We start from the raw sequence: 17378 nt of genomic DNA on the forward strand, positions 1-17378 counted from the left end.
TTATTTCACTCCTGCATCTAAACTGTTCATTTGATATTAAGGAGGTTTCAGATTGTTTCTTCCACAACTGGAAGTATGTGATAACATCATGAAGAATTTGTTCTGAAGAAATATCCAGCAAATATTCTGCAAACCAAAAGAGGTGTGAGCAACAGATCCCAAAGGACACAAATTGAACACCCTGTCTGTATTGATTCACTTGTGAAATATGCGTTCCTTACATATTTTTCCTTAAAAACTTAAATGATAGTACTCAGAACTATACTTAAATCTATTGGAAGTAAATGGCATTTTGAAGGTAACAGGTGCCTTTTGGCGTATGGGGTGACACACAGAAAGGTAGGAAGGTACAGTGCATTTTGCACGAAGAAGAATCACTGTGCAGTGCTCGCTTGGATCTGTGGCTGGTAAATGGTGTTACACATGGAAGCCCTTTCCAGAAAGTTTGGAATACGTTTATTTATTTTCTCTCCATAATGTCAACTAAAAGTGTGGAACACTAAAAAAGGTCTTGTGACTTGTGACAAAGAGCAATGACTTTTCAGTTTGGACAAATAATTCTCAAATGACAGCTAAAATAGCTTCTTAGTGCTATTTGTAAAATCTCCAACGAGCCTGGGAAAGCTTCAGTGTTGTACTGGCTCAAAGATAAGCTGTTTGCCGGTTATTAATTACTCTTTTTACATCCTTACAAATAAGTACACCGTGAATTTACAGTGACTGTTGTTTTATGTCTTGTAGTGGGACTGTAAAACACTCCCTGTTTAATTTTAGTATAGCTGGGTTAAATTTTAGCCTTGTTTTAAGTAACAGACCCTTCTTTCTTTGCAGTTGCATGAGGTCATCTGTGGTTTCAGAGCTGTATGTTATCTGCCCTATACAGCTAGTCCTATCTGCAGGAATTTTATCTGAAAGTAGCTGAAAGGCTAAAAATAGAGAATTTCGGTTGGATTCAGCAAATAGTGGTATACATAACAACACAGAGGCAATGCTGAAATCACATTTTTGCTGCAGATGGTTGCCAAAAGCGAGGTTTTTGGTATTTTTGCTCTCAGAGATCGGCCTTCTCATTCTCATGAGGCATACAGTACATGATATGCTTTCAGCATACAACTAAATCCTTCCTGAGCTGAGCACTATATGAAGGATATTTACATCAACTGTTTTTTAAGGTGACTGCATATTTTAAACAGTTGCATCTAATTTGGTTTGTGAATTAGTTTTGAGTCATGGGCTTCTGAAGGAGAGATTTTCAGTGCTGCAGGCTCATGTCAGCATCTGACCACCTTTTGTGCATTTCAAAAATGCCTGTTATGTCATTTTAAAATGAGCCATAGCCTTCTGAAATTACGTGGACACTCCTGCAGCAAGAAGTTACACGGTACTTCCCACACCACAGAAATAAGCCAGGTCTTCTAATAGATCTTTCTCAGTGATCATTAGTGTGCTTGTTGCAGCAGGAGGCTGGTGTACAGTTGTCAGAAAGTCTGTGTTAAAGCAGAAAGAGAAGAAACCCTGACCTTTCATTTTTTCAGCATTCGGATGCTTCTACTTATGCCGTCACAGAGGCAGAATCCAATTTTATGTGTATTCCTATAGGCTTTTGTGGAGGTGGATTGTAACTGGAGAAGCATTTGCAAATAAAGTTAATTCTGCCTTCAAGGGTATTTAATTGTGTTTCGGGGACATCATGTCACCTTTGCAAAGCTCTTGTACATGTGGCACAAGCAAACATGCTCTAAAGTAGTTACATTTATACAGCCCTAAAATTACATTTGGCTCTTTGAAGGCAACTGTGAGGTTGATGTGGCCCCTGGTGAAAATGAGTTTGACACGCCTGCTCTAGAGGCACACGTGTGACTGGCTGTACAGAAGGAACGGAACCTGAAAGGGACATTTTAAAAATAAAATGCTCAAACAGCAGTATCTTGACAGGAATTATGATTTCCAAGTATTGAAAACAGCAAAAAATAGCATTTTCTTCTTTTAAATTTAGGAACATGTTTACTAGGGAGGCGGGAGGTCTCTGTAGAGTCTAGTCATCTTCTGCACTGAGTGAAACTTTTACCATGTAATATATACAGTTTGTGATAATGTAACTAAAGATTGTTTTCTAATATGCAAAAGCCAGAGGGATGAATCACTCTTGCAGGAGCCTTCCTGCAGATTCCTCCCCAAACGATTTTTTTGTTTTGGCCACCTGAAAAGGTGGTTTTGTAAACGTAACTAGAAACTGCACAACCTGATAGTCCTTTGTGAAAAGAAGTTACAGTCCAACATGCAGTCACAGCACATTTTGGCTTTGCCATTGTTCCCTGTTGCTTGCAGAGCTGAGGGTAGCAAATGCCATGTTCCCCTAAAGGTGTTTTGCCACGTGCGGGCAGTCACAGCACCCACCGTGCCCGCAGCCGGTCTGTCAGTGCACCAGCCAGCTTTGGTCCAGAGGCCATGGAACTACTGGTGTGTGGTGCCCGGGCTGAGCTCACAAACCCCGCTCAGCAGCAAAGGTCTAAGTGTGTGCATGTGTGTACTCCGGTCCAGTCCTTCAGAGAATGTTGTTGAGCAGGATTACAGCAGCAAATCAATTCATTTGCGGTGACCAGCCTTCTCTCTTTTTATCCTGAAACGTCTGTGAATGACTAGTCAGCCTACCCTCAAGAAACCTGGCCACTGCTGGCTTGCTACCAAAGTCAAAATCAAAACCAGTTTTTGCAGAGAGGCACAGCTGCTAATCCTCACGCAGGGATCGCTGCGTGCCGGTGGTTTAGTGCTGGGTGTGCCTGGCCGGGAGCAAGCCCGCAGTGCACTCCAGAACCTCTGTGTGCCACATCTCCACTTTTCTTTTCACTGCTTTAATTTTAGCTTGGCTATAAATAACTGTAGTGCTAATTTTTTAGAATAAATTGATCTGTTCTTTTTCAGCCTTTTACCAACCACTGATTTAGATATAACAGGGGCAGCTTGCATTGTTCAGGTAGTCAGCCAGACTTGGTGCTTGGCTGCCATAAGATAATTCAGTCTTAAATACAGGCACTGCATTAAATCATCGGGAATTTATAGTTAGGGCTAAAATCAGTGGTCCCTGGACTCTCGTCAAGCTTTTGTGCCTACATATCAGGCTCCCCCAGATGCCTGTAGGTTCTGCCTGTGGACCTCCCAGAGTAGAGATTTACAAAAAAAAGTTTAAAAATAATTCTGAACAGTAGACATTATGTTCTCTTCTCTGTTATTTTAAAAATAGGACTTAACCTTCTGCAATGATTCAGACACTTTAAATTCTCCCTTTTAAGAATAGTTATAGCAATCCAAAGCAATTTTATGGGTGTCCCGTATACTCAGAATTATTCCTGTACCTGACAGTAAGTACAGATTTATTATCAGTATTACCAAGGTCACAATTAACATCTTATAGTAGTCTTTTTCAGCTACATGGAACAGTAGGAGTGATGCTATCTACTGCTATGTTTTAAGTTGTAGAGATTTAAATGGAGATTTCTGTTTAAATGCAAGGTATGTAGCAGTGAAGAATGTGTCTTTCAATGTGAGTCCAACGATTCTGCAAGACAATATTCATTCCAAGCATATGCACATCTTGCATGCTAACAGCTGAAAATGTGAACCCTTGTGTTCTGACTAGTACTAAACAACCTGAGCAACATGGAGAAATTCAAACATGCAGCACAGCACTGAACTAAGAATCATTTAACTTCTTTCACAGATTTACTTTAAAAGCAGATTGCACCACTTTTAAAATCTGTTAAAAACAAATCTATCATGTGAACACATCTACCCTAAAATAGATGCTACCATGCTTCTTGAGTTCCCTACTGGAAATCTGAACTGATTTTGGAAACCAAAACTGAAAGGAATTCATCTTGTTTGTACATTTCTTTTGAGTTCTGGTTATTGTGATTTGGTTTTCTCTCACTGATCTACAATGTCTTTGATTATCAAATGTATAGATCCCCTGTTCATTAAAACTGTTAAGGATATGATAAATATTTGAAACATTTTTCACTGTGAATGCTAAGTATGGAACTTCAAAGGATAAATAAGTGCAAAGGCTATTTGAGGTGGCTTTCAAATAGTGGTAGAGACCTGTATGTTACAACATTTATATGTGCGGTATGGCATTTTCTTCTGGCTAAATAATTTTCCTTAATTGTTTCACCAGAGCATTGATTCTATCCATATGTGTACTGGCAATGAGTTTGGCTGGAAGTCTGTTAAGTGCAGTCCAGATGAAGAGAATGACTATTGATAAGTCTAGGTCCAGTTTCTGATTTTACACTTTTTGTTTCCTGCTCTTGCTTTCTAATCAACCAATACTTCCCTATTGCAAAAAGGTTTTATATCTAGCTTATTTCTCCTGTTGGTTTGCTAAAAACATATATGAACTTGAGCTATACATTGCAGAGGAATTCCCCTGTCACGTTAATAAATTTCATTGTATCACCAGTTAAATTTAATCATGGCATGAACTCCCAGCCCATCCAATGCAGAAAGGTTTAGGACAGACTCCAAAACCCGTTTAAAGCTGATGGGAGTCTTTTCTTTGACCCAGCAGGCTGTGAAGCTGACTTTTTAACCAAAACATAAGGTAACCTCAATGAGCCAATATTTCAACCTTCCTTCATCAGCCTTCCTTAAAGCATTGAGCTTTATCAGAGATGTATGCCTTCCAGAGGATTTTTTGTCTTTTGGTTGTTGTGATACAGTTTTGCTCAGTAACACAGACATGTTGCTTACATGACAGCATTTCTCTCATAAACAGAAGTATAGATCTGTACATAAATGTGTGTCATTATTGGATGCTCTATATTTGTAATTGTAAGAACATATATTAGGTAGTTTAGCATTTTACTTAGGAAAGTGTTTCCTCATCTACCTCTTCCTGGGTTCACAAATACCAGGTTTCACATTGGCAGCTTGTTCACCTAAAAGAATTCTTTGTATGTGGCCAGTCTTGCAGTTTTAAATGAAATATCCTACCTAACATAGGATCAGACCTTGGTGGGCTTTTTGTCTATTTTTAATGACATTCTATAGCCTGTGGGAACAGTTACTCTGCTTCCTGGTGTAACATAGCAATTAATGCAAACATCAAAAAAGGCTTTGACTGGTGATGGCCGCCTTGCACATCAGTATGCAATGGGCAGGGACATTTTGACTTTATTTTTAATTGAATAATGATGTTGAAAAATTGATGGTAAAAGACTGTCAAACAACCATCTGACTTTCTGGTCAGTGCTGGAAACCATGGTTAGATCCATAAATCATCAGTTGGAAGAGATGGCTTTGGAAAGTGTCTGGCACAGAAATTTTCAGCACTTTGCAGGCTGAACATGCACTAGGCAGTTCAGGTATTGAATAGCGGCAGTTTCTGCAATAGACGTGTGAGGATTTGCTTGCCTGATACCTAGAAACATAACTAAAAACTTGGAGTTTGGTTGGAAACTTTAAAAGATATAATCAAAATCAAAAGAACCACCATCAAGGAGTTACTCATCTTGTATGTAGTTCTTGCAATAACGCAGAAGTAATAACCTGGGGGATGTGGAGGAATATTAAGAGACATATGGAAGATTAAGTATCCCTATTAATTTAATCCTTAGTCTTTTTCCAGATGCTGAAGTACAAGCATACGGAAGCAATTTCAGTGCTGATCTTAGTGATGGAGGATGCCCGTTTTCTATAAATTGGACTACAACTAAGCACATCCTTCATCAATCTAGGTCATTAGGCAGCCTTAAATTGTAATAGCTTTTCTCTCACCGATCTGTTAATATTGCAGTGGGTAAACAAAAAAAAACCTGCAGATTTCAATTTCTGGTATCCAATGCTTCCCGTCTCCCCAGCTACAGTAAAATTAAATTATCAGGCATACATGGTAAAAAAGAAAACCAAACCCAGTTGCTTGTAGGAGTCACTGCTGCCAGAAGCTTTGGTAGCTGGAGTAGAAACAAACTGAGAGAGATTAGGCAAAGTCATGGAGAAAGGCTCACTTGAGGATTGTTAAACAGGGTATCTGTATCTAAACTCCAGTTACTTTAAATAGTACTCAGAGATAACTTGGTAAAAACATAAAAGTATGATTTTTTTGTATATGTGCTTTATGGCACTCTTTTTTTTTTTAAGACTCTGCCACAAACTTTGTACTAGAAACAAGGTAAGTGGGGCAGATAAACTTTGGTTTTGTTCAGTATGGCCCTTTTTATGCTGGGTTGTTGTACACAGCTGCTGGCTCCTGGATGGGGCACCCACAGAGCCCACAGACTGTAAGGTCTTTGGAATAACATTGTTATCTGTTTGAAGTTAATTAGATCCTACCACAGCACAAATGAAAAACAATCAATTTCTGTGTTAATTTTGGAATTGCTCAATATACACAGTGTTGTGTAGTATCCATAACCTGTAGGATATTTTCTAGGTGCAGTAGCTTAGATACAGTTACAAACCTGGCCTACAGACCAGTGTTACAAGCTATTGTGATGTTTTGTGGCCTGTTTCTGAAGTGTCTATCAGAGGAAAAGTGATTATATTGAAAAAACAAATCTGGCATTGAATATGATTAGCCACAGTTGGTGAGGATACTGATGATCATTGGCTTATTTTTAAGGATCGAGAGTATACACTTCCTCAATGCTGTAAAATAAAGTTAAGCAAGACAAAATATTATCTTTATTCTAAAGCAAAGTGTCTGAAGGTGGTTCAAGCTCACACTCAGTTGCTGTGCTAGTATTCAAAAAGCAATGACTAATCAAGTTCTGTTCATTAAGTCACATGCAGTCATCTGTGATGCTCTACATATTTTATGAAAAGTAAAAAGGCAAAAGTGAAATAGGAATTTTAGGTAACGTGCAATATATCCTATAAAATCTAGGAATTTGGGGGGAAAATGGAAGAATGACATAATGTGTTACCAGCTGATAATCTTTCAAACAATCGTAAGATTAATTGCTTGTTTGGAAATTAGCTGTTTGTGTTTTTGAGTAGATATGCAAGTGGATGCAAGGTCTGCAAATTGAGATGACTTGATCTTTTATTAAACCACATAAAGCCTATTTTGTCTGGCATTCAAAGATAAACCCAAGCAAGATTTGAAATGTAGCCTCCATCACTCTTGTGCATAGGCTGTTTACATTTGATGTGGGCTGGAAATGCATGGTGAATATGCCGAGACAAAATGTGGAACAGTTGTATGGACTAAACACCCTGTAGAGTGGATCAGAGAAAAAGGATTTAAGTTAGCAACACGTGTGCACAGTGTGCTACACAGAAGACTTTTATTTGTCTTTTTTTAATAGGTTAAATTCAAATAAATGACTGTATGATCATCACTTCATTTTGTGTGTGTGCGTGTTGCAGATGAGCAACCAAATAACATTTTAACATAAATGGCAAATTCAGATTTTGATACACTAGGATGAACCTTTACTGATGTTAGATGCATCAAAGTTGAAATTGTTACTTGTCAAAGTGATCTCGCTGGAATTAAAATATTTTATTTTCACTTGCAGTTGAATATCAGGGAAGGAAAGCGCATAGAGTTGAAAGGACTTTATTCAGACTGCAGTCTTTTCAAGTTAGAATCTTGGAACAGATTCTTGGAACATTCTTGGAAAAGATTCAGAGTAAAGGAAGGCATATTCCCCTTCTTACAGAGATGCAAAGTCCATACCTTCTCTCACCCTATCTGTTTCTCCCCTGCCCCAAATAAAAATTGCAAAACAGAAATGATCCTATGCTACTTAGATTGCAGGAAGATAAATAGAAGAAGGAGCCTTTGCTGTCTGACTCCTGCTTAGGGCAACAGGAGTCAGAGGGAAGATAAGAAAGAAAAATAGGCAGTCAATAAAATATAGAATATGAACACGTGGTTCCAAGTATACCTACCTGTCCTAGGGCTCAGGAAACCAGAATGGTAAATATAGTTTCCTCAAATCCTTCTCTGTTCCTGCATCCTACCCGCTGGGGTTCTGACAAAACCACCATTCATCTTACAATAGGAAAATGAAGGTTTGCACTAATTCTATAAAAATCTGGAACAAATATGACCATGATGACTTTTTACACATCTTCAGAGTATCCCACTGTTTCAGCAGTTAGTGCAGGGCTGTGAACCCATCTGTCCCCAGGTAACTGGTGCTATCCCTGCTCAGCTCCAGCCAGCAGCCCAGCCCAGCAGAACAGGATTGCCCTTGCGTGCTGTGGGCATGATGCTCTGATGAGCTGCCTCCCTTTAGGATGGAATTTCTTTGTGGTAGCTTCAGCGTGTTCATCATAGCATGAGAGCTCCTGCTCTGACAGACTGAAAACACAAAATAGAGAAAGGAAGGGAGAAGAAAATATTGTTTCCCTCTTTTACAATTAAGATGTGGGAAGTGACTTGCCCGAGGTATCACAGTGGCACCTGTGGCACAGCCAGGAATTGAACTTAAGCCATGTCTGGGACTTAACCACACATCAGCATTCCTTTTTGTTATTGTGTTTAAAAGCCTCTCTAGTTTTAAATAGTTACATTGGCTAGTGCAGTGTTCAACATAATCATAGCCCATTAATACTAAAACCATCCAGTACTTGAGAACAGCATATATAAACACATAAACCACACCAGCCCAGCCAATATAAATGTACTGGGACTATTTTAGATGTTAGATTTTAAATCATTAGAAATTAGTCTATTAATATTATTTTGTAGCCCAAGAGCTTAGGGGTAGACAGGACTCAACATGCTTACATGACACAGAAAATGTCCTATGTATAGATAATTATGCATGTAATATTTGAAGCTAAACAAATTATATTAAACACTATATTTGCACAGTCAAGCAGAGAAAAATATTCAAGTGAGTTCAAATATTCATGTGAGCTTCTATTTTAAAAGTCTTGGATCCAATATTGCTTGCCGTTGACCTTTCTCTGACATCTGTTAATCTTGGGTTTATTTCAGTTTCTTTCTCTCTCTTTTTTAAACAGATGACTCCACTTAAATCAACACTTGGTTTCCATTAGACAGATAGGAGGTGATTCACTTAGCAACATGCATCTTTATCTAGTTAAGTCGTAATAGCCTTAATATATCAAGGAAGCTGGTGTGATTAACAGCACTAAAGGTTTTGTCAGACACTGCGCTTAATAAATACTGCCCTTTGCCCAGCCATAGAAAAGGAGTGAATAAATACATTGCTTCCAAACTGAAAGTGTACAGCCTTATAAATATTCTAAAATTATCTCTATTTAAAAATATGTTGACAATAGAAGTTACATCTATATATATGGCTGTGTTTGTACATGTCTAGCAATCCAAGTGTGGGTTGGCTCTTTGCCCTGCCTGGGCTGTCCTTTTTCTGTTTTATCATTTCACAATGGAGCCACCATTCACATGTGATTTTCCTCCTATTTGCTTCAGCTTCATGCAGATTTTTTGACAGTTCTTCATCTCTGGTTGTTGTACCTGTCCTGGGTTAGTCAGATATGTGAGTATTAGTTGTGCCACTCTAGTTCATGTTAGTGACAAAGGCATCTGACTTGGCTTGATTATAGTGTATAATAATCCTGCCAAATGCGGCAGTCAAAACAAAAACCCCAAAAGTAAAATGTATTCAAAATGTCAGCTTGGAGTCCTTGCTTCATCGTAGCTGAAGTTTTCTGGAACTTTTCCAGTTGTGCCACCAGTGTCTGTGGTTGTCAGGGTACTGAAGGAAGCCTTTATTCTGCTACTCCCAACTTTCTAGAGAGTTTCAACTAGAGGAGTTTTACAGGAGAGGAAATGGGCAAGAATAATTTTTGCTACTTCTCAAAAAGAGACTGGCTGAGCCATAGTCAGGGATCCTCTACCTCTGTGTTTCCTTCGTGTTGCATTACGCTTTGAGGTTGAATAATCAGTCCCACAGAGATGCTGCCAAGAACTCTTAGAAGAATTGTGGTAGGAGATGTGACTGGGGAGGACTGCAGTGCCTATTTATTCACTGATGCAAAAAAGCAACAGTTTCTGCTATAGCACTGACCTCTAGCTCTTCCCTCTAGCTTGGTGCACTGCACGCTCACTGGGCCGGGTCCCAGAGATGCATTGAGCAGCATTTGGGAGGCACTGCATGCTTGCATGGCTTTTTAGCTTGAGCATGATACTTTGCAAGGTCCAGCTGTTTCTGGTTTTAGCACAGGCAGCACTGGTTCAGCTATCTGTGCAACACATTTTTGATTGTAACCAGTGCTCAGAATGAATGGGTCGTTCACAGGCTGCTCCAAGATAGTGGTTGACAAACCTGGTTTTGAATCCAAGTCCTCTGAATGTCCATGTGGAGGAATTTCTGAATCTCATGGCAGCTAGGAAAAAAAAAAAAAAAAAAAAAAAAAAAAAAAAAAAACAAACAGTGGAAAGTAATTTCCTTTGCATAGAGAATGGAGAGGAAGAGGATGATCAGTTAATTATGCTACCCTTCAGAACCAAAAGGCCCGTGATTGTCCTTCAAACAAGGTCACCTTCATTTTGTTTTCTGTGCACTGGCTGTACAAATTCAGTTGTTACAGATCATGACATCAGACCTGAAACAGAATGAGAACTCTTTTATGATTGATGTGGAGTGAGTTTTTTGGTTATGTTAGTTGCGATAAATCCAGAGAGCCTAGCTTGATATATATTATTTTGTGCTAAGTCCAAGTTCCTTTTTTTCTCCCTGTCCCTTTGGTATTTTATTATCAGTGAACACGTGCATAGCAGTTGTTCATGAATGCTTCACTGGTTTTGATGACGCCAGGATTGGCGTCTTTTCTTCCCACTTCTTGTGGAAGGGCTGCAAGATGAGCTGAGGAAGGCAGCAGCCTTCACAATTTTGTTTTCATTGCATGGCATTAGATACCTCATTAGATATATCAGTCACCGTTACATTCATAATATTACTCAAAGAGCTACCTGTTATGTAGGGTGAATTATACTGTGAAATGAAGCCTTAAAAACAATTGACCTGAATTTTTCCACACTGAAGTTCCCCATCCGTACACTCCCCATACTCCTCCTGAGAAAAGTTTGTGCTAATTAAGAACTGTGAAACAAATAAGCATCAAACTGATGGGTGAGGTGGAAAAACTTAAAGAAAATAAAATTGTTCTGTCTTCAGAGGCACAGAGCTGCACTCAGGGAGTTGAAGTCTTTGGGATCTATGGCCTCTTTGCTGTGCAGAAACGTTATAATGTAATGAAATTAGTCCAGTCCCCACTTGATAATAATTTAAGTTCATTTTTCTCTCCAGCTGCCCTGTATTTCTCCACAGCTTTGAACAGTATTGTAAACCTGAATAGGTATCCTCAACCCTCTTGACTTCTGAGTGAAGCCTGGGGGCTCGTCTGGGCTGTGAGCTCTCTGAGCTCTGGCCCTGTCACGCGTTTAAGATGAGACTTTTCTGTTTTCCAGTGGTGCTGGAATTTGGATATTATCAATACCAAACAGTAAAATTATGTTCTAGCCTGGAAGATTTGTGTAAACATAAAACAAAAACATTTGTTACAGCAGTAACAAATCAAAACACAGGTATTTTCTATGCTAGATAAATAACTAGTAGATAGAGTAATACTCTAAAAAAAACCAAAATCCAACAGTAAGGAACTTGAGAAATCTTCACCAAAAAATGTGAATTCAGCTGTTTTGTAGTATGATGGTAGTGAGGGGGAAAAGAAAAAAAAAAAAGGAAACCAGTTACTAAGATGAATTATTAGAGGTAAACTGGGTTAAATGTAAGTCCAGAAAAATGCAGTTGCTCCATACACAGTATTATTTTTTTTTAAAAAGTGTGATGTTTTGATCACTGTTTCTTCTGGAGGAAGTTATTGCTCACCTTGGAAGGGGCAGGCAGGATAATTTTGAGATTCCTTCTGGTACAAAACTCTTACAAGTCTATTATTAATTCACAAAATGTGAGTATTTTGAATAATTTAGATGACTAAATGACATATAAGTATTTCTTTAGAGTAAAGTGATGTCTGCAGAGTACTGTACGTACTGGTCATGTTCACAAATGCTTTAGTTTTAGGCCACGGGTGGAAAAGTGTAGGAATAGTGCCAATATTTTGGTCAGCAGAGCATCCAGGAAGCTCTTAGAAGAGTATGATACACATCGGTTTAGGAGACAGCTAGATATCTTTTTGAAACTATCTAAGGAATCTAACACAAATTGAAGGTGGTATGAAGGTAAGGTCAGAGACTGGTTTAATTAGAGGTTTAGTTAAGGATGAAATTGTATTAGCTAAGCTCAGCTGACAATTATCAGGCAATAAGTCATGGAATAGGGATCTTCTTCCTCTGTCATTTCTAGGTCCTCCTCTCACTGCTGAATAGCTCTCCCTCAGATGAGGCTGAGGGAGAGGAGCGTGTCTCCTGGCTGTGAGTGCTCGTACTGAAGCCTCTGACGTCAGTGAACTTGCAGCAGTTTGAACCTTCCTTCTAGCCTGGATCCCCAAGCAGCTGGAGGGCACTGTAAAGATAAAAACCAAAACAAAACAACAGCACCAACAGATTAAAATTCTTTTCCCGTTCCAAAAGAATTGTCTGTTCAAGTGTCAGAGCACAACCAAAAGCTCCTTGGGTGTAGTGCTGATTCTCGTCGATGCAAAAGGTAGAGGGTAATGCTGAAAGTGTGCGAGAGGGCTCTCTCTGGCAAGACAATGTGTGTGCACATACATACAGACTACCATTTACCTCTAGCAAGAGAATTGTAAGCTTTTCTGACCCCTCTTTTAAACCCAAAGGAAGCACAAGTGCTTTTACAATGCAACCCCATTTTCTCCTTTTTTACCATAGAAAATCCCCCTCTCCATTGAAACTGAGAAGTTTGCATTCCATAGTAAATAATGATGAGGATTATTGTAAAAGACTCAGGTTATTTCCATCCTCCTGCTAAGCTTTCTTTCATTTCATCGTAGGTTTGTTTTGTACAGAAATGGAGCTGTGAAATTGAACAGAAATCAAAGTCATGCTTTCATCGCAGTCCTGAAGCTAATCGGTTGGCTTGCTGCTACAGGCATCTGCAGGCAACTTATACTATAGACAGTAGTGTTATAACTTTGGAGGCCCAGCTATTTTAAATCATAATAGTGACACAGTATGCATGCTTTCTTTCAAAAAGCCTGGGCAAGCCATGCTGGGTTGATTTTCTTGGCACACTATGTACCTATAATTTTGTCTTATATTTTGTAATGTAGGTATCTGGGCATAGAATCAAAAAGCTCCACTGGATATATAAGAAATCTTTTTTAGAAGAAAAACACAACAACAAACACATTCTTTGCTTTTAAATTGATAATATTCCTTTAACAGCCATAGTTGTTTAAGAACAAAGAAGGTTACTGGGGGAAAAAAAGAGGAAAAAAAAAGCATTATGATTGTGGGGGATGATTTGAGATTTTTTTTGGCCAAACTGTCCAAGTGGTTTGTTAGTGAATTTTTCTACCATGATTTTAGTCCTCTGCCAGTGTGCTAGAGTGACTGGGTTACTCAGGACAGCTAGAAATAAGCGATAACCTTCCATGAAAAAAAAATAGAAAGCCATGCATGTGCTGTAATAGTGGTCAGCTGAACTAACTTGCTCTAGAAGAACAATCCAATGGACACAAGTTCTTCTGTGTCGATTTCCATAATTTGTGATGCTAAGGGAAATAAAGTCAAGATAGGCGGATCTAGTTTTGTTGCTCCCTGTTTCATCTCCCAATAGCTGGGTTGTCAGAGGTGAAGGCAGACACTCTGGGTGCTCAGTATCACTTTAAAAATGAGCCTCTACCTCTCCTCTGGAAAGGAATATAATGTCGTATTACCTGTGCACAGTTGGTGAGACAGCTGCTTTTCACATTGAGGACAATGAGCATCAGAAGAGCTAAACCCACCCTTGCTAATCTCTATGAAAACAGAAAGAGTAGAGTTCAACAAGGTTCTCAATTATCTGTAATTTGGGATAATGTTATGATAAAAGCGTGAAGTAGATAAGCATGGATAGTTTTATCAGGCTTCATTCAAGGAGAAACAGAAGATGCCATTTCAACTGGAAAGTAACTAGAAGGGACCTTTCTGTTCCTGTTTTCTGTTCATTGTATCAAATTGGTAGATGCTACCAATTTTATTCTACCAAATGCTATTAGGGATGAGGCTGAGGCTGCTAATACACTTTGCTTTTCCTATACAGGCACAGGAAACTGCCCAAGCATGAATTTAGAAGGAAAAAAGCAGGTGAGGTGGAGTTGACTAATGAGTGTTTTTTTGCATATTTTTGCTAGAGATCCATCACTGCAGTATTGGAGTATAACAAATGACGACTTTTTGTGCTTGTGTTATTTGGTCATCCCTAGCTATTTCCTATGCATTGATAATCAATTACTCTAAAACAAAATATTGAAAAAGATGGCTGTGAAAAGTTTCCATATTTTCCCCAGGGATTTATTTTTCCAGTCTGAGAAGAGGGCTTTTCCTCACAATGGGGAACTATGCACTGCATCCTTTTTTTCTCATCTTCCTTTTTCCATCAGATTTATCCATCCCCTATGAGTGCTGGTGGTGATGCTTTCTCCAAGAGTTCAGATTTGACTGCTTCTGTCAAAGACTTTCTGATATTATCCTAGTTTACCAGAGGCAAGAAGAAGAGGTTGGCTTAGTTTTGTTCATGGAAGTCTGTAGAACTAAAGCTCTTCTAAAGTGTGTTCTGTCTCCAGACAAAAAGATTTGATTTCAGAAAATTAGTCTCTGTAGCTAGTTGTAGGGAGGCAGATTGGTTAAAGTTTACAACCTCTTTTTGTTTAGCATCTGGAACAGTGCCATGGAGTCTCAAGTTTCCTGTATAAAGAGAGATCTGTATTCAGTCAGAAGGTAACCAGGCAAGGTACATGAAGGCTACAGGGTGAGTGACTCTTTCAACAATGAAATCAGCTTGGGGTCTCTAAGATCCCAGCAGTTCCTTGTGTCAAGACAGTGCTGAGCAGGCAAAATGCCTAAAAACTTTGTGGGGGCAAAATACCCACCCTTGAACAAAACAAAACAAAACTTCAGAAAATACTAAACAGGAAGAAATTTTCTGCAAATCATAGAATAGTTTGGGTTGGAAGGGACCTTTAAAGGTCATCTAGTCCACCCCCTCCTGCAATGAGCAGGGACATCTCCAGCTAGATCAGGTTGCTCAGAGCCCCGTCCAGCCTGGCCTTGAATGTCTCCAGGGATGGGGCATCTACCACCTCCCTGGGCAACCTGTTGTATTTTACCACCCTTTTTGTAAAAAATTTCTTCCTTATATCTAGTCTGAATTTCCCCTCTTTCTGTTTAAAACCATTACCACTTGTCCTGTCACAACAGGCCCTACTAAAAAGTCCATCTCCGTCTTTCTTATAGGCCTCTTTTAAGTACTGAAAGGCCATAGTAAGGTCTCCCTGGAGCCTTCTGTTCTCCAGGCTGAACAACCCCAACTCTCTCCACCTGTCCTCATAGAAGAGGTGTTCCAGCCCTCTGATCATTTTTGTGGCCCTCAAACTGCTGGCCACGCTTCTTTGCAGCCCAGGATACGCTTGGCTTTCCTTACAAAGTTCCTTTGGCTGTCAGGGAATCAGAGGATGTGAGGGCAACCCACATCTTCTTTTCCTTCACAGAAAGCCTCATGTGCTTTGGTTGTTCACATGCATACTCATGGGGAATATGGTATCTCATGCAAAAAATCTTGATATACCATTTTTCTGGGAGCAAATGCAGCAATGCACCTTGAATCTGAGGATTAAGGATCTTAAAAAGCTATTTTGACAAATAGAGGATTCACCTCGTTCCCATCTTCCTGAAACTGAAGGTGTCACTCTACAATTACTAAATCACGTTCACATGTTACTCCAGCAGATTACAGAAGCTTTGCCTCAGGCAGTTTGAGACAGGGAGAAGCATGCTCTTAGAAATATTGTATTCAAGTAACAACTTGTAGTTGGGAGAGACGCAGTAGTGAAGCTTTGTGTTTTTGTAATCTCATTTTCCTGTTTTCATCAAATGAGTGAGGAAGTGCATCTCCTCTTTTGTTTGCTGTAGCCTTTCAGCAAGTTTCCAGTTGCGTGCTGCTTGATTCTTTCATTGCAGTAATTTACAGAATGCATTCCATCATGAAGAAAATAAAATGCTAGGAATCTGATTTTGGCCATTTTTCCACATGATTTGGAGAAGTTTGCAAATTGTGTCAATGTGTGTAAGCTCATCCTTGTTAACTCTGCCAACGCAGCTGTCTAAACTTTGCCATTTACAGTATGTACATTTAAAATATTAGAAAGCTTGATGTTTCACTGTTCCTGAGCACCATACACCCCTTCCCCTATCAGTCACAACTCACAAAGCATCACCGAATTAATGATGGTTTATTTAGCAAACTCATGAAGGCCCCAACATTTTTGGAGTACTTGTGAGACCTTGGTTTTGGTAGAACCATGAGGCTAAGGCCTGAATTAAATTCATGGCATTTTAGAGAAGTGGAACTGTAGCACTGACATCCCTTTCCAGAGCTTAGAAAGACTTGATCCTCAAGACAGCTTCTGCCGAGGAGGTGGGGTGAGCCCAGGGCTGCTGCCATGTGCAGCACTGAGCTGCAGTTGCCAGGGGCTTTGCCAGATCCTGGCAATCTCTTTCTTTTGCTCTTATTACACCAGTCTTTTCTGAGCTGGATTTTTGCAAGGGTGTCCATAGATGATAGATCTTGCAATGGAACCTTTCCAAAGGCAAGCATTTCTTGTGCTATTTTTCTCTCAGTTCCTGGTTTTCCGAAAGTACATCTGATACAAAGATGTTTGAATATTTGTCTTTAAACAACTGGGCTGGAGAACTGCTGGTCATTGGGCAGAGAGTGTTGTGTTTTTCCTGATGTTGACTGGTGTCTGTTTTGGTTTGATTTTTATGGAATACTAATTATTTTTTGTTCTCTGCTTAAGCTAAGCAAAAATAGGTGTAAAAATCTAGTTCACTAAGTATGCAAGTTGATGCCAAGCAGTGTGAAATAGTCCTCTTGTGGCAACAATGGGCTGTTGTTCGGTATCCTCACACAGGTTAACCGCAGAGTTGCTCCTGAGAATCCTACTGATTTATGGTGACATTGCTGGCAACAACCGAAAGTGCTCTAGCAGTGCTTTCCACAGTGCAGTGTCAGCAGTTTCTTTATACATATATATATACACACACACACACACTTAATATACATGTTTATAGCAGAGAATTCTGACCCAATTCTATTATTCATCCAGTTTTTCTTTGCACATAAGTGATGTTTATTCAGCAATAATGTATCTACCTACATCTCTGGTTGCAAGTTTAGTGTCTAACAATTACAAAACTCTGCGAGTCAGAGCAGCTCCAGGAAATGAATTATATTGATCTTGTGTTGCAA

At 39.3% G+C, this 17378-nt stretch overlaps 1 protein-coding gene across 3 annotated transcripts in view; it reads left to right on the forward strand.

Moving 5' to 3' along the window:
- The window catches only part of KCNQ1 (potassium voltage-gated channel subfamily Q member 1), a 353917-nt gene that overhangs the window by 249872 nt on the left and 86667 nt on the right, over positions 1–17378 (forward strand). The window lies entirely within an intron of this gene.

This window comes from Streptopelia decaocto, assembly GCF_964273445.1.
Source record: "Streptopelia decaocto genome assembly, chromosome: 7".
In the NCBI taxonomy this organism is placed as follows: Eukaryota; Metazoa; Chordata; class Aves; order Columbiformes; family Columbidae; genus Streptopelia; species Streptopelia decaocto.